Source organism: Triturus cristatus, chromosome 4_2 (assembly GCF_964204655.1).
Source record: "Triturus cristatus chromosome 4_2, aTriCri1.1, whole genome shotgun sequence".
Lineage (NCBI taxonomy): Eukaryota > Metazoa > Chordata > Amphibia > Caudata > Salamandridae > Triturus > Triturus cristatus.
The window spans coordinates 950681606-950698675 of NC_140586.1; the positions used below are offsets into that span (position 1 = coordinate 950681606).

Consider the following 17070-nt stretch of genomic DNA (forward strand, 5'->3'; position numbering starts at 1 on the left):
TCCTCAGACCCAGCACCGTTCACTCATTGCCGTGGTACCATCCACTGAGTGATAAATCTGTGTGAGTCAAACCTGATTGTTCTGTCTAATGAATTTATTGATACTGCAATGTACTTTATTGTGTTTTATAAGTGAAACTTTGGGGGGAGTGAGCGGGTAAAGAATTCAGACAAATGCAAAACGTAATGTGGGGCAAATCATTGGAAAGTTGTTTAAATATACACAGCCCTATCAAATATAAAGAATTGAACACACAGAGAGGAAAAATAGAAAAACGCTGTCCAGTTTAATTCTAGCAGTTTCTTACATTTTCATATGTTTAATGAAATACAGGCTGTCATTTCCAATTCACTCTTAGAGACTGGAGGTGGCGGTTCCGTCAGCGGCCATGAGAGGGCGCTCCTCAATGGCTGATGAAACCCACTGAACTGCACATTGGATGAAAGAGAGAAGGGTTTCCTCTTCCGGGTTAGCTGCGGCAGAGACAGCACCAGCAGCGGCTACTGACATCACTTTCGGCCTCACCTCGTGCTTTGAACCTGCTGCAGAGGAGGAAGGCTCCGTGTTTGTCTGTGCAGTAACCTCCATCTTCAGAAACCCCCCCCCCCCAGACCCTAAGCTGCCCCCGACCACCCTATCCCCCCTCACAGCCTCAGGGGGAGGAGAGAGCCTGGACATATCTGCTCAGGTAGGAGATTGTCAGCACCTTCTGCTGTGTTTGTAGAAATAGACTGAATAATCCTGGAGGGAATCTCTGCAGGAGCCGGGCTGAGCTGGGCTCTTCTATCCGGGGTCCTGGGGGGCTTTCCTTCCGCCCTGGGGGTGTTTGTGGGCATCATGGTGTTAAAGAGGGGATCTGTACACTGCACTGCTTCTAACTGCATTGTGAGAGATCTGTGCACACTGCGCTGCATCATACTGCACTGTGAGGGATCTGTGCACTGTATCATACTGCACTATGAGATATCTGTGCACTGCATCTTACTGCACTGTGAGGAGTCTGTGCTCTGCAAATTACTGCACTGTGAGGAATTTGTGCACTGCATCTTACTGCACTATGAGGAATCTGCACTGCATCTTACTGCACTATGAGGAATCTGTACACACTGCATCTACTACACTATGAGGAATTTGCGCACTGCACTGTAACATACTGCACTGTAAGGAATCTTTGTCACTGCACTGCATTTTATGGAACCATGAGAAATTACTGCCAGGAGCTGGGCTGAGCTGGGCTCTTCTATCTGGGGTCCCCTGGGGGGCTTTCCTTCCAGCCCTGGGGGTGTTTGTGGGCATCATTTGAGTTAAAGAGGGGATCTGTGTGCACTGCATCTTACTGCACTATGAGTAATTGTGCACTGCATCTTACTACACTATGAGGAATCTGTGCACTGCATCTTACTGCACTATGAGGAATCTGTACACACTGTACTGCATCTCACTGTACTGTGAGGAATGTGTGCACTGCACTGTATCTTACTACACTGTAAGGTATCTTCGTCACTGCACTGCATCTTACAGAACTATGAGAAATCACTGCCAGGAGCTGGACTGAGTTGGGCTCATCTATCTGAGGACTTGAGGGAGGGGGAGGGGCTTTCCTTCTGGCCCTGGTGGTCTTTGTGGTCATTTGTGTTTAAGGGGGAATCTATGCACACTGCACTGTATCTTACTGCACTATGAGAAACCTGTGCACACCACTGCATCCTACTGCACCATGAGAAACCTGTCCCACTGTACTGCTTTTAACTGCACTGTGAAAAATCTGCACACTGCCCTTTATCTTACTGCTCTCTGATGAATTTGTGCACACTGCACTGCATTTTACTGCACTAAGAAGAATCTGTTCACACTACCCTGCATCGTACTGCACTATGAGTAATCTGTGAACCCTGCCATGCATCGTACCTCACTATGAGGAATCTGTACACATTGCTCATATTTTTACTGCACTTTGTGGGACATTGACATAAGAGGGTGTCTGTGAAAATGGCACTGCTTTTTGCTACTTTGTGAGAAATTTGTGCTCTGCTATATTACTAATCTCTGTGAACCGTTTATCGTACGTTGCATTGCTTTTCCCTGCTCTATGAGGGCTGTTGACAGGAAAGCTAATGCGTGCGCTCTGCATTGCTTTTTATTACACTGTGAGGGGGATTTAAACAAAAGAGGAAATCTGTGTAGACTCCTCTGCCTTTGACTATTCTGTGAAGGGTGTTTAGAGCACATCTGTAGTCTGCAAACGGAATCACTTTTTACAACAGTTCAAGGGGTGTTTAATAAAGAGAAAATCTGGGCTCACTGCACTGCTCCTTACTCTTCACTGGGAAAAAAACAGTCCATTCTGCACTTCCTTTTACTACACCTAGGGGCATATTTATTCAAAAAATCATGCAGCACATTCCTGTTTTTCCCTGCGCAGGCGCACAATGTGCTACATAGCGCCAAAGCAGGCACCTTTGCACCATGGTGCAAGCGTGCGTGCATTGTAAACAGGATTGCTTTTTGTTCAAGAAGGGGTACCTTCCTGCACAAAAGCAATCCCCTGAAGAATTTTCCTCTTTCCATGTGTGCTGCAGAATCCAGCAAACATAGAAAGGAAGGAACAGGGAGAAATAATGATATTTATCCTCGTTACACCTTTCATGGGGATGCATACCATTTTGATGCACTCCCAGGTCTACCAATGTTGGTAAATCTGGGAATGCGCCAAAATCTATGGGGTGATGCTTGGGAACACCCCTGCCCCATGGAACACCTCACTGGGCCAGAGTAACGCAACGCAGCGATTTGCTCTGCCTTGCTTACTGTAGATTTATCAGGCCACACAGGGCCATGCAAGGTGGGCTTGCGTGGCTTGATAAATCTAACTTAAGAGTTGTGTCACTCTTGCGCTTCATTGTGTGGCTCAAGGGCGGTGCAACTCTTTGATATGCCTCTAAGTGTGGTATTTTCAGAAGAGATGATCTGTGTGTATTGCTTTGTTCTTTACTACATCACCAGGGGCGTTTACAGAAGAGGAAATCTGAGCACTGCACTATTTTCTAACTGCACTAGAAGCAGTGTTAGGACTACAGGAAGAAATCTATTTTACAACCGAATGAGGGGTGGTTATAAAATAGTTAATCTCTTCACACTGCACTGCTGTTTACTACATTACGAGGGGGTTTGCAAAAGAGAAAAGTTGCACTATGCTGTCTTTTAACTGCTCTAGAAGCAGTGTTTACTGCTAAAGGATGACATCTATTTTACAACAGAATGAGGGGTGGTTATAAAATAGTTAATCTCTTCACACTGAACTGCTGTTTACTACATTACCAGCGGGTTGTTTACTAACACTTCGAGGTGCCTTTACCGAGAGCATCTGTAAGTACTGCACTGCTTTTACCTATACTATGAGGGGCAGTAACAGGAGGAAAACGTTGAGCAGTGCATTGCATTGCTGTTTATTACACTGCCAGGGACATTTACAGAGGAAAACTCAATGAGGGGTGTTTTCAAAAGAGGAAATCTGTGTTCAAAGCACTGCTTTTCACTATATTACAAGGGGTACTTATCGACCTGTAAGGTGCATGAATGTTTACTTACACTTCGAGAAGTGTTTAGAGTAGAGAATATCTGTGCACTGCTTTTTAATCACAGTACGAGGGGGATTTACTGTGGAAACCTTTATAAACTGCACCACTTATTACTGACACTCATGGGCTTTAAACAAACAAGTGAATCTGTGCACATTGCACTGCATTTTACTCACACTGTAAGGATTGCAGAAGTCAACATTGCTACACTGCACTACTTTTTACTTTACTTCACTTTGAAGAGGCATTTGCAGAATTAATCTTTCCACCTGGTGCTGCTTTTTACTGTGACAGTGGATGAGAAATAAGGACATGAATAATCTCTGTTAGATCTAGATTCATTCTGATATCCAGTCTTTCTGTTACACAGACTATTACCAAACTGCTAGTTTCTGGAGATTCACTTTGTATATATTCCCTTCTATAAACACTAGGCTGATTCACTATAATTCCACCAAAGGTTTCCAGACTCACCTGTGCTGAATGCTTCAATCTGTGTGACTCAGAACCTCGTTTATCTTGTAAACGTCTAAGAGGAAGAGGACATTTGATTAGTTCCCACACATGAGGGTCTGTCTCTGTTCATGTGGCCTGCTTCAGAGCAACCCCTGGTAGCTTCCCTGAGGAACCCCCTTATTGTTTACTAGATGTCTGGCGTAGGGTGTGGAATACACATCCGGCCTCCTGTAGCCTGTTCCAACCCATTTGCCTCCACGTCGGAGCCGAAAGCCCAGCAGAAGTGAAACAAAAATATCCTCTTTTCTTGCTGGCGACTGCTCCAAATTACAAAAAAGCTCCCTAGCTGATTGGAGACTGGTTGAAAGGCAAATTCAAGAAAGGTCCTCTGGTTTAGCTTATTGTAGAATCCTGCCTGTTGCACCTTGTGTGACGATGGGAGAGGGTGTGATGGACATAATTTCACAGAAGAGCTCAGACCGGCAAGTCCAGTGCTTGGTATCTGAAGAACCCATTTGAGCCCTGAGCAGAGGCATCCTTTTTGACCCAGTGAACTAGCGCCACTACAGTCTAGTGGAGCAGAAAACTGGTTGGCTTAAACTATGTAAAGATACCATGACTTGGTTTCGAATCTGTACCTATAATATATAGAGCTAGCCTCTGCACCGGAAATTACATTGTTTGTGTCAGATCCTCCTAGAGCCTGGGCTGTGTTATTTCATTATTTGCATCTTTTTCTCCTAGTACCTGGCCTGTGTTATAGCACTGTTTGCATCAGAGTCTTCTAGTTCCTGGCCTGTGCTATTGCATTATTTGTGTCAGATTCTCCTAGTAAACGGCCTGTGTTTTTGCATTGTTTGCATCAGAGTCTTCTAGTGCCTGGCCTGTGCTATTGCATTGTTTGTGTCAGATTCTCCTAGTAAACGGCCTGTGTTTTTGCATTGTTGCATCAGATTCTCCTACTGTCTGACCTATATTATTGCATTGTTTGAGTCAGATTCTCCTAGTACACGGCCTGTGTTATTGCATTGTTTGTATCAGATTCTCCTAGTACACAGCCTATTTTATTGCATTGGTGGGGTCAGTTTCTTCTAGTTCCTGGCCTGTGTTATTGCATTGTTTGTGGCAGAGTCTTCCAGTGCCTGGCCTGTGTCATTGTATTGTTTGCATCAGATTCTCCTAATACACTGCCTGTGTTATTGCATTGTTTGCATCAGATTCTCCTAGTGTGGCTCTCCGACTCTCATAGGGAATACCTATCAATGCCTATAGATGAGCACGATGTCCGCGACGCTATTATCTCTCTTCCCAACAAAAAGGCCCCCGGGCCTGATGGCCTGTCGGCCGAATTCTACAAGGCTTACGTCGACCTACTTGCCCCACATCTACTGGAACTCTATGCTGAGGCGCATGAGACTGGCGTCTTGCCTCCGTCTCTGCGACAGGCCATGATCATAACCCTCCTCAAAAAGGATAAGCCATCCTCCAGTTGCGACTCCTATCGTCCCCTCTCACTGATTAATCTGGACGCAAAAATACTGGCTAAGATTCTGGCCACAAAACTGCAACCGCTAATGACCCGGCTAGTGCTCCCCGATCAGTCCAGGTTTATACCGGAACGGTCCATCTCTCTCGATCTACGGACTATTTTCTCCATGTTCCATATCCTTAATCCTGAATTGCCGGCGGCTGCTGTCATGCTGTCAAGCCTTCGACTCCGTAGTATGGCACTATATGTTTTACATACTACGTAAGATGGGTTTCCCAGAGGTCATGATGCAGTGGATTCGGCTTTTATATACGGACATATCGGCGTTGGTGCGCGTGGGTAACCATACGTCTGGGCCATTTCGAATTGCGAGAGGTACGAGGCAGGGGTGCCCGCTGTCCCCTTTGCTGTTTGCCCTTGTTCTCGAACCACTGGCTTGTAAGATTCGGCAATGTCATAGGGCATCTGCCCTCAATTTTAATCACCGGCCAGTTGGAATATCAATGTACGCTGACGACATGGTTTTGTTCGTCAGACATCCTCAAACGCATTTAGCTCCGGTCCTTCGGGAATACATTAAATTTGGTCTGTACTCTGGGCTCACAATCAACTGGGACAAGTCAGTGGTCATTGCACTCACGACGATAACGTCCCAGCCCCCAATGGAATACCCCTTGATTTGGACGACAGACCCAGTGAAATATCTCGGGGTGTGGGTCCACCGTGATCCCGAGGTAGTGATCAGGGAAAATTACGGTAGGGCTTACGACACACTGGTGCGGCAGGTGGACGGCTGGCTGCGCCTCCCCTTGTCCCTGGCAGACCGCATCGCTGTGATAAAAATGGTTGTCCTCCCACGCTTTCTATACTTATATTGCAATATACAGGTTAAACTGACTCAACAATTTTTTACACTGCTGCGCACCCAACTACTGCGCTTAATTTGGGGGGGGACGACATCCTAGAATTAGCTGGAAAACACTGACCTTGTCGTACGAAAGAGGAGGATTCGCGGCGCCACACTTTTACGTGTATTATCTCTGCGCGCAAGCGCAATATGCGTACTTTTGGTATGGACCACATAACTTCATTCCGCACGTGGCGGTGGAGGATGGGGACGCCCATCCCACCCCGAGGTATGCTCACGCACACTACCCGACATACGCCACGCACTGAAATTAACTCACTGGACATGACTATTGCGGCCTGGCAGGCGATTGGCCGTAGGACGCAGAGACTGCCGCTATATGCGCCGGCACTACCCTTGGCGCACCACGCTGCCTTGTCGGTCATGCGGGAGGTGGGTCCTCTAACATCGCTTAAAGAAGCTGGTATCACTCATATGCAAGACCTGTACACACAGGGACACTATCTAGAACAGAATGATCTAGCATACATACAAAACCCCACGCCTTTGTTTGTGTACACTTGCCACCGTCTCAAACGGGCCATGAAAGCTCACTACCCCTGTTTCCCTGCTGAATCCCCCACACTCAAGGCCCTGCAATTGCTGTTGGTGGCTCCATCTAGGAAGAAACTAATCACTAACCTATACAGGGCTGTGCAGGAGGAGACGGTTAATGGCCCTGATGCCAGTCTCGCAAAGTGGAATAATATACTAGATCCCCAGCTCACGGGGGCGGAATGGGAGCGGATTTGTCAGCTGACGGGCCGCCTAATCCCCAATGGCAACCTGCGAATTATCCACTTTAAATTCTTGCATCAAATATACTATACCCCGTCCAGGCTGCACAGAATGGGGTTGAGGGAATCGGCTCAGTGTAGGCGATGTGGGCAAGGGGATGCGGATTTTCTGCACCTTGCTTTGAGCTGTGTGCCAGTGTTTGGGTACTGGGGAGAGGTGCTGTCTCACATTCACAAAATGACGGGGGCTCTGCTTCCATGTGTGCCTGCGGTGTGTCTGCTGACTTATGTGCCTCAGCTGAAGGGCGTGGTGGGCAGATTTGCGAGGGTTGCTCTTCTGCTGGCTAAACGGCACACTCTGTTTACATGGGACAGTGTAGCTAAACCAAAATTAAGTAGGTGGCTGTCGGACATGGTATACTGCAGGGAAAACTTAGAACTGTATGCAGAGGAGTTGCCCGCCTCTTCCCAACCGAAGGATATTTGGGGGCCGCTCAGACGTTTCCTTGCTGAGGCTACACCGACTGATGCTGAGTGATTTCTGTCACGCCACATGTGATGCTACGGTTGCCGCTGCGCTGCTGTCATTGCGGCGGGCCCGCTGCGGGGCGCGCGCCGTGTTTCCGATGTGCACTTTGTAATTTGTGAATCTGTCCGGAACTGTAATGTTGTTATAACGTTTTGTTCCTCTGTACGCTGCTCACAGATGATGACAGCGAAATGTACTTTATTTCAAATAATAAACAGATTTAAAAAACAAAAAAAACAAAAAAAAAAGATTCTCCTAGTGCCTGGCCTGTGTTATTGCGTTGTTTGGGTCAGATTCTTCTAGTACCTGGCCTATGTTATTTCATTGTTTGCGGCAGATTCTCCTAGTGCCTGGCCTGTGTTATTCCATAGTTTGCATCAGATTCTTCTAGTGCCTAGCCTGTGTTATTGCATTGTTTGCTTCATATTCTCCTAGTGCCTGGTCTGTGTTATTGCATTGTTTGGGTCAGATTCTTCTAGTTCCTGGCCTGTTTTATTGCATTGTTTGCATCAGATTCTCCTAGTGCCTGGCCTGTGTTATTGCATTATTTGCGTCACACACTCCTAGTGCCTGGCCTGTGTTATTGCATTGTTTGCATCACAGTCTCCTAGTGCCTGGCCTGAGTTATTCCATAGTTTGCATCCGATTCTCCTAGTGCCTGGCCTGTGTTATTGCATTGTTTGCATCAGATTCTTCTAGTGCCTGGCCTGTGTCATTGCATTGTTTGCATCAGATTCTCCTAATACACTGCCTGTGTTATTGCATTGTTTGCATCAGATTCTCCTAGTGCCTGGCCTATGTTATTGCATTGTTTGCGTCACACTCTCCTAGTGCCTGGACTGTGTTATTCCATAGTTTGCGTCAGATTCTTCTAGTGCCTGGCCTGTGTTATTGCATTGTTTGTACCAGATTCTCCTAGTGCCTGGCCTGTGTTATTGAATTGTTTGCGTCACATTCTCCTACTACCTGGCCTGTGTTATTCCATAGTTTGCATCACATTGCCCCCGGCCTGGTTGCCCCCATGCCCCCACGCCCACTGCCTGCTGCCTGTCTCCTTCCAGCTGCCTACCTGCCACCTGCTGACGCCTCCAGCCCGGCGCCCCAGCCGCTGCAGGGCCGCCCGCCTCGATCGCCGATCCAGCCCGGCGCCCCAGCCGCCGCAGGGCCGCCCGACGCCGATTTCGCGCCGGTTTTTGCCGCGACCCCGCCCCCACGCCTGCTGATAGGACCACGCGCTCCCCGCCTCCCAGCTGACCCGCCCTCCCGGCTCCCTTCTTAAGGGGACCCCGACCCAGGTTCCACAGCGACCACTGTGCCCCCGGCCTGGTTGCCCCCACGCCCACTGCCTGCTGCCTGTCTCCTTCCAGCTGCCTACCTGCCACCTGCTGACGCCTCCAGCCCGGCGCCCCAGCCGCTGCAGGGCCGCCCGCCTCGATCGCCGATCCAGCCCGGTGCCCCAGCCGCCGCAGGGCCGCCCGACGCCGATTTCGCGCCGGTTTTTGCCGCGACCCCGCCCCCACGCCTGCTGATAGGACCACGCGCTCCCCGCCTCCCAGCTGACCCGCCCTCCCGGCTCCCTTCTTAAGGGGACCCCGACCCAGGTTCCACAGCGACCACTGTGCCCCCGGCCTGGTTGCCCCCACGCCCACTGCCTGCTGCCTGTCTCCTTCCAGCTGCCTACCTGCCACCTGCTGACGCCTCCAGCCCGGCGCCCCAGCCGCTGCAGGGCCGCCCGCCTCGATCGCCGATCCAGCCCGGCGCCCCAGCCGCCGCAGGGCCGCCCGACGCCGATTTTCGCGCCGGTTTTTGCCGCGACCCCGCCCCCACGCCTGCTGATAGGACCACGCGCTCCCCGCCTCCCAGCTGACCCGCCCTCCCGGCTCCCTTCTTAAGGGGACCCCGACCCAGGTTCCACAGCGACCACTGTGCCCCCGGCCTGGTTGCCCCCACGCCCACTGCCTGCTGCCTGTCTCCTTCCAGCTGCCTACCTGCCACCTGCTGACGCCTCCAGCTCGGCGCCCCAGCCGCTGCAGGGCCGCCCGCCTCGATCGCCGATCCAGCCCGGCGCCCCAGCCGCCGCAGGGCCGCCCGACGCCGATTTCGCGCCGGTTTTTGCCGCGACCCCGCCCCCACGCCTGCTGATAGGACCACACGCTCCCCGCCTCCCAGCTGACCCGCCCTCCCGGCTCCCTTCTTAAGGGGACCCCGACCCAGGTTCCACAGCGACCACTGTGCCCCCGGCCTGGTTGCCCCCACGCCCACTGCCTGCTGCCTGTCTCCTTCCAGCTGCCTACCTGCCACCTGCTGACGCCTCCAGCCCGGCGCCCCAGCCGCTGCAGGGCCGCCCGCCTCGATCGCCGATCCAGCCCGGCGCCCCAGCCGCCGCAGGGCCGCCCGACGCCGATTTCGCGCCGGTTTTTGCCGCGACCCCGCCCCCACGCCTGCTGATAGGACCACGCGCTCCCCGCCTCCCAGCTGACCCGCCCTCCCGGCTCCCTTCTTATGACGCCCCCTCAGCGACCGCGCAGCGGACGCGCGCAGCGGGAGCACCGAATGAGCGCCGAAGGTGCGCCAAAGGTAAGCCCGTCTACGCCCGTCCGCGCCTGGACCGCGCCCAGTGCCAGGACCCTGGCCCCCGCCGGACCTACGACGCCGCCACCCTCATCGCACTCAACGACGGACGAGTCCCGGGATGCTACCGTGCCACCCCGAGACGCACCCACGGACCCTTCAGCTGCCGCACCTGCAAGTTCACCTGCATCCGGACCCGCCCCACACCAGCACCCGCCAAGCCGAACACCAGCAGCAACCACCTCAAGTGCATCCTGCTCAACACCCGCTCAGTCCACAGACACGCCATCGAACTCTGGAACCTCATCGACACCACTGCTCCTGACGTTGCCTTCCTCACGGAGACCTGGATGAACGCCTCTTCAGCGCCCGACATCGCCATCGCCATCCCAGAGGGCTACAAGATCACCCGGAGGGACCGCACCGCCAACCAGATAGGAGGAGGCATCGCCATCATCCACAGGAACACCATCCGCATCACGACCTACACCGACGACATCCTGACTACCGCCGAACACCTACACTTCCGGATCCACACCGACCCGAAGACCACCCTCAGAGGCACCCTGATCTACCGACCCCCGGGACCACGCACACAATTCAGCGAAGACATCGCCGACTTCGTCAGCCCGCATGCCCTCCCCTCCGCTGACTACATCCTCCTGGGGGACCTCAACTTCCACCTGGAGAACAACAACGACCACAACACCACCACCCTGCTCGACAACCTCGCCAACCTCGGACTCAAGCAACTGGTGACCGCCCCCACCCACCTCGCCGGACACACACTCGACGCCGTCTTCTCCTCCAGCAAAGACATCGCCTTCAGCCACGCCACAGGACTCCACTGGACGGACCACAGCTGCGTCCACTTCACCTTCAAAAGAACGACGACCCACCACCACCAGCAACCGGTCGCCCGCAGAAGCTGGAGCAAGATCACAGCCGACCAGCTCGCCGCTTCCCTGAGCCAGCACCCTCCCGCCAGCTCAGCGAACCCCAGCCAGGCCGCCGACAACCTCACGAAGTGGATCAGCAACTGCGCGGACGAACTCGCCCCACTGAGGACCCCGCCCAGCAGACCCGGCAGCAAGAAGGCCCCATGGTTCACCGACGAACTCAAGAGCTCCAAGAAGAACTGCCGAGCCCTCGAGAAAGCCTGGAGAAGGGAGCCAACCCCGGACAACATGACCACCCTCAAGCTTGCCACCCGGAAGCATCACCAACTGATCCGCGACACCAAGAAAACTGCATTCAAGGACCGGTTGGATAACAACGCACACAACAGCAAGGAACTCTTCAACATCGTGAAAGAGCTCTCCAACCCCAACGCCGGAAACAACGACACCACCCCATCGCAAGAACTCTGCAACTCCCTCGCCTCCTACTTCCACAACAAGATCGCGGACATACACAACAGCTTCAACACCCTACCGACGAACGCCACGTCCAACCCGACCGAACCACCGCCCCCCACCTCCACCCGCCGCGCCTGGACCCCGATCTGCACCGAAGAAACCGTCCGCATGATGAACTCCATCCACTCCGGATCTCCGACCGACCCCTGCCCTCACCACGTCTTCAACAAAGCCGACGCCGTCATCGCACCCCACCTGCGGGACATCATCAACACCTCCTTCACCACCGCCACCTTCCCTGAGAGCTGGAAGCATGCCGAACTCAGCGCTCTACTCAAGAAACCAACAGCGGACCCCACCGAACTCAAGAATTACCGCCCCATCTCGCTGCTCCCGTTCCCAGCCAAAGTCATCGAGAAGACCGTCAACAAGCAACTGGCCGCCTTCCTCGAGACGAACGGATCCCTCGACCCCTCACAGTCTGGCTTCCGAGCCAACCACAGCACCGAGACCGCCCTCATCGCTGCCACCGATGACATCCGAACCCTGATGGACAACGGAGAAACAGCGGCCCTCATCCTCCTAGACCTCTCCGCGGCCTTCGACACCGTCTGCCACCGCACCCTAGTGCAGCGCCTCCGCAACGTCGGAATCCAGGAGAAGGCACTGGAATGGATCATCTCCTTCCTCGACGGAAGAACACAGAGAGTCCGTCTACCACCGTACAAGTCAGAGGCCACCAAAGTCATCTGCGGCGTCCCTCAAGGATCCACGCTGAGCCCAACCCTCTTCAACATCTACATGAGCCCCCTCGCGGCCATCGCACGCCAACACAACCTCAACATCATCTCCTACGCCGACGATACCCAGCTGATCCTCTCCCTGACCAACGACCCCGCCGCCGCCAGAGCCAACCTTCACGAAGGAATGAAAGAGGTAGCCGAGTGGATGTCGACCAGCCGCCTGAAGCTGAACTCGGACAAGACGGAAGTCCTCATCCTGGGATCCTCGCCCTCCGCCTGGGACGACTCCTGGTGGCCCCCCGCCCTGGGCACCGCACCCAAACCGACAGACCACGCACGCAACCTGGGCTTCATCCTGGACTCCTCCCTCTCCATGACCAAGCAAGTCAACGCCGTCTCCTCGTCATGCTTCAACACCCTGCGCATGCTACGGAAGATCTTCCGGTGGATCCCCACCGAGACCAGGAAGAATGTCACCCAGGCACTCGTCACCAGCCGACTGGACTACGGCAACGCCCTCTACGCCGGAACCACCGCCAAGCTCCAGAAGAGACTCCAACGGATCCAGAACGCCTCAGCCAGACTCATCCTCGACATCCCACGACACAGCCACATCTCCGGACACCTAAGAGACCTGCACTGGCTCCCGGTCAACAAGAGAATCACCTTCCGTCTCCTCACCCACGCACACAAAGCTCTTCACGACCAAGGCCCGAGCTACCTCAACAACCGCATCAACTTCTACGCTCCCAAACGACACCTCCGATCAGCCAGCCACGCCCTCGCCGCCGTCCCCCGCATCCGAAGAACGACAACAGGAGGAAGATCCTTCTCCTACCAGGCCGCCAAGACCTGGAACTCCCTCCCGACCGACCTGCGCCTGACCCAGGACCACCTCGCCTTCAGGAAGAAGCTCAAGACCTGGCTGTTCGGGCAGTAGCAGCACCCCCCCCCCCCCCCCCCCAGCGCCTTGAGACCCTCCGGGTGAGTAGAGCGCTCTATAAATGCCTATGATTGATTGATTGATTGATTCCTAGTGCCTGGCCTCTGTTATTGCATTGGTTGCATCAGGTTCTCCTAGTACCTGGCCTGTGTTGTTGCATTGTGTGCTCTGCGTTTATTATGTTATTATTCTAGTAGTTGCAGCGTTTCTAACAAAGTACCTTTTATCCCAATAAAGTGTATCTTACTGCAAGGATACTGCATGGTGCCTGCAGCAGTAATCCATGACCTATTTATGTAGCAACAGGCAGCACAACATGTCTACCAGAGATTTCTTAAGGTCAGAAACAGTAAACAGCTAAGTAGGTATGATGTAAAACAAACTGGTGAGTGAGGTTTTAAATGAAGGAGCTGTTGTGATAAACAGACACCAAAACGTCCATGTTGAAACAACAGAAGTAAGATAATGGTACATGTAATGAAAAAATGGTTGATTAATATACAGTTCTGTGCGGTGTGTCATTATTTGTTCTTGTCTTCCAGTCTATTGGGATTTTACGAACTAACTTTGAGCGTGGAGCTTCCACGAATCACAGAGACCGGCAGTTCCAAAGATGGTAACAGAGAACGTTGAAAGATTTGAGTCTAGATGCTGGTAGATGGTTTTAAAGATTGGAGTCTGGATTGGATTACCACGTGCAGGTAGATCGATTGGTAACTCCTGGAGGGTGTTTAGTTGGTCTGTGTGTCGGTACAGCTGTCCAGGGGGTGTAAGAACATTTCAGAATTTTGCAGAGGTCTGGCTGAGGACTAAGACTGCCCAGCTTTATGCAATATGGACTTCAGGGTGTGTGTCTGCGCAGGATTAGGTTCTGATGGCAAAATGTATTACCTTGTCCAAAGAGGATAGATGTTACCAAGGATCACCATCTTCAGTTACAACAGATAGAGAAAGTCAATGTACCTCGAGGTTCTTGAAAAGCTCTCTGCACTGTGCTGGTACAGTCGGCATGGTCACTAGTTGCCATTTTCAAGGGGCTGTTCAAAAAGAGTAGTTGAATTCATCCTTGGAATTGTATTTCTAGCATCAGCTCTCGGAGTCTTGCAGTATGTGGTGGATGCGGTAGAACTGTCTCAATTTTCCACAGAGCTCAGAAAATCCAGATTGCCCTTCATCTCACAGCTTGAGCTCTGAGGCTTGACCAGTAGAATTGCAATAAAGAAGGTGACCTAGACCAGTTGTACCTCACCCCACCTTTGAACTGATCATTGACGAAAGAAGCCCGTGCCTGGAAGGAAGATCTGCACAAGGCACAGCTGACAGAAGTCCTTGCTGGCGGTGGCCTCAAAGCAGTGAGTGACCCACAAACCACAAGATCCTTCAAGCCCAGCTGGCCACAGTCTCCAAAGCAACAACAAACTTGATCCAGGGTCCTGGAGCTGTAGTAACACGTTACCAGCAGAGCGTACCTTTGCCACAGTGGTCATGGCCCTGGGGGACCAAGAATAGACTGAAAGAATTAAAACAGGCAGACAAAGTACAAGCTAACAGAACATCACATCAGCGGAATAAATATGTTGTCAAGTCGTTCCTGAAGCAACTATGACTTTAATGAGGGAAGGGTTGAGTCGAGGGACAAAAAGTAGAACATTCAGTTTGTGATACCAGCTCTCACGGAAGGTCTTCCACCCTCATCCAGTCCTCTGGAAGTGAGGACAATAGTTGAAGCCTCAGGTCACTGAAGGTTCTCCACCCTCATCCAGTCCTCTGTAAGCGAGGACAATAGTTAAAGCCTCAGGTCACTGAAGGTTCTCCACCCTCATCCAGTCCTCTGGAAGTGAGGACAATAGTTGAAGCCTCAGGTCACTGAAGGTTCTCCACCCTCATCCAGTCCTCTGTAAGCGAGGACAATAGTTAAAGCCTCAGGTCACTGAAGGTTCTCCACCCTCATCCAGTCCTCTGGAAGTGAGGACAATAGTTGAAGCCTCAGGTCACTGAAGGTTCTCCACCCTCATCCAGTCCTCTGGAAGTGAGGACAATAGTTGAAGCCTCAGGTCACTGAAGGTTCTCCACCCTCATCCAGTCCTCTGTAAGCGAGGACAATAGTTAAAGCCTCAGGTCACTGAAGGTTCTCCACCCTCATCCAGTCCTCTGGAAGTGAGGACAATAGTTGAAGCCTCAGGTCACTGAAGGTTCTCCACCCTCATCCAGTCCTCTGGAAGTGAGGACAATAGTTGAAGCCTCAGGTCACTGAAGGTCCTCCACACTCATCCAGCCCTCTGGACACGAAGACAATAGGTGACGCCTCAGGTCACTGAAGGTTCTCTACCCACATCCAGCCCTCTGGAAGCGAGGAATATGATTTAGGGCCCAGGCGATGGGTCTTAGAAGTCATGTAGGAGTAGTGTGCGGGCACTAACACATCAGGCCAGGAGGTTGGACCACCTTTGTACTTTGTAAGACGTCTGATGAATAAGACAGAGGAGTTTGAAGTTGACCTGTTTTTCATCAAGGAGGCAGTGATAGGACATGATGATAGTTCTGCACCCTAACTCTGTCATTGCCAGCATATTCTGAACAGCATATTCTGAAAGTGCAGCTGTCTTCCCAGTGCAGCCTTCCACAAGCTGAGGTAGGTAGTCTAGCCAAGAGAGAAAAAGAAGCTCTTACCCCCCTCAACTCTTTTAGGAGTGGGTGGTAGTTTTGTTGAATCATTCCAGTAATCCTGTTGTAAAACTCAAGAAGACCAAACGTTTTTGAATTTGAGGAAGAAACCGAACATCGCGGTCAAATGTACTTCCAAGGTTTTTAACCTATTCAGGCTCAACTGGTGTGGGACAAAGCTCTGGCTTTCCTGTTGAGAGTGCTCCAGCAATGAGTTGAAACTTCCTTTTTAACTCTATTCATCTTTATACATTTAGTAGTCATCAGGAAGTAAATGGCTGTCAAGCACACCCTCAGACGGCTGATGGAAGTCCAGCCTAAGGAACAGCTGTGTGTCATCAGCATAGGATAATACTTTCGAACCAAAGGAGTGAACTGACCCCTCAGTGGTGCCACATCCGGATTAAAGAGAAAGTGTGAGATATTGCATCCCCTGGGTTTCTCCATAAACTATAGCCAACTTTGCTGAGCAGAAGAGCAGCAGAACAACAATGTGGGAACAACCACACTGAAGAAGCAGAACGATTGTAGAGCTGCCCTCAGTGCCTGCCACCGAAGGACATTCAAAACGATAAGTAATTGTTCAACAGTGTCTAAAGTGGTCACCGGATCTAGAAGCAGCAGGCCGGCTTGAAGGTCATCATCTTGAGTCATTTGAAGCTCATCCTGAAAGGCTAAAAGAACTGTCCCCGGGGTATCCTGGGTGTTACCCAAACGAGAGCATAGTCCCCTAGACTTTTAGGACCTGATTTAGAGTTTGGGGGACAGGATACTCCTTTGCAAACATGGAAAAAATAAACTGCCTCCCAAACCCTCTGCCCTCATTTAGAGATGGGCAGACCTTAAGGGTTTCAAGCTTCCTCTGACGGCCAATAGAGTAGGGATCGTCAAAGGAGGGGCATTACACTGCCCACCTTATTTAGGGTGGGTGATGTATTGTACTTTTTTTTTGTTGGTCACCTCCAGGTAAAACCTGGTAGCGATGGACAGAAAAGAAAATGACCCACACTCACTGTGAAAAAACTCCCAGTGTGTTTTTCAGAAACAAACTCCCACTTTGTAAAAATGTGGTGGATGGCCGTCAAAATCGAATGT

The 17070-nt window shown here is 51.8% G+C and overlaps 1 protein-coding gene across 1 annotated transcript in view; it reads left to right on the plus strand.

Annotated features, from left to right (window-relative positions):
* Positions 1-459: 459 nt before the first annotated feature.
* Positions 460-17070, plus strand: part of LOC146839070 (uncharacterized) — a 56050-nt gene continuing 39439 nt past the window's right edge. Inside the window, exon 1 of the mRNA XM_085603071.1 lies at positions 460-688. The gene's annotated coding sequence lies outside the window, so the exon portion shown is untranslated. The remainder of the gene's footprint in view (positions 689-17070) is intronic.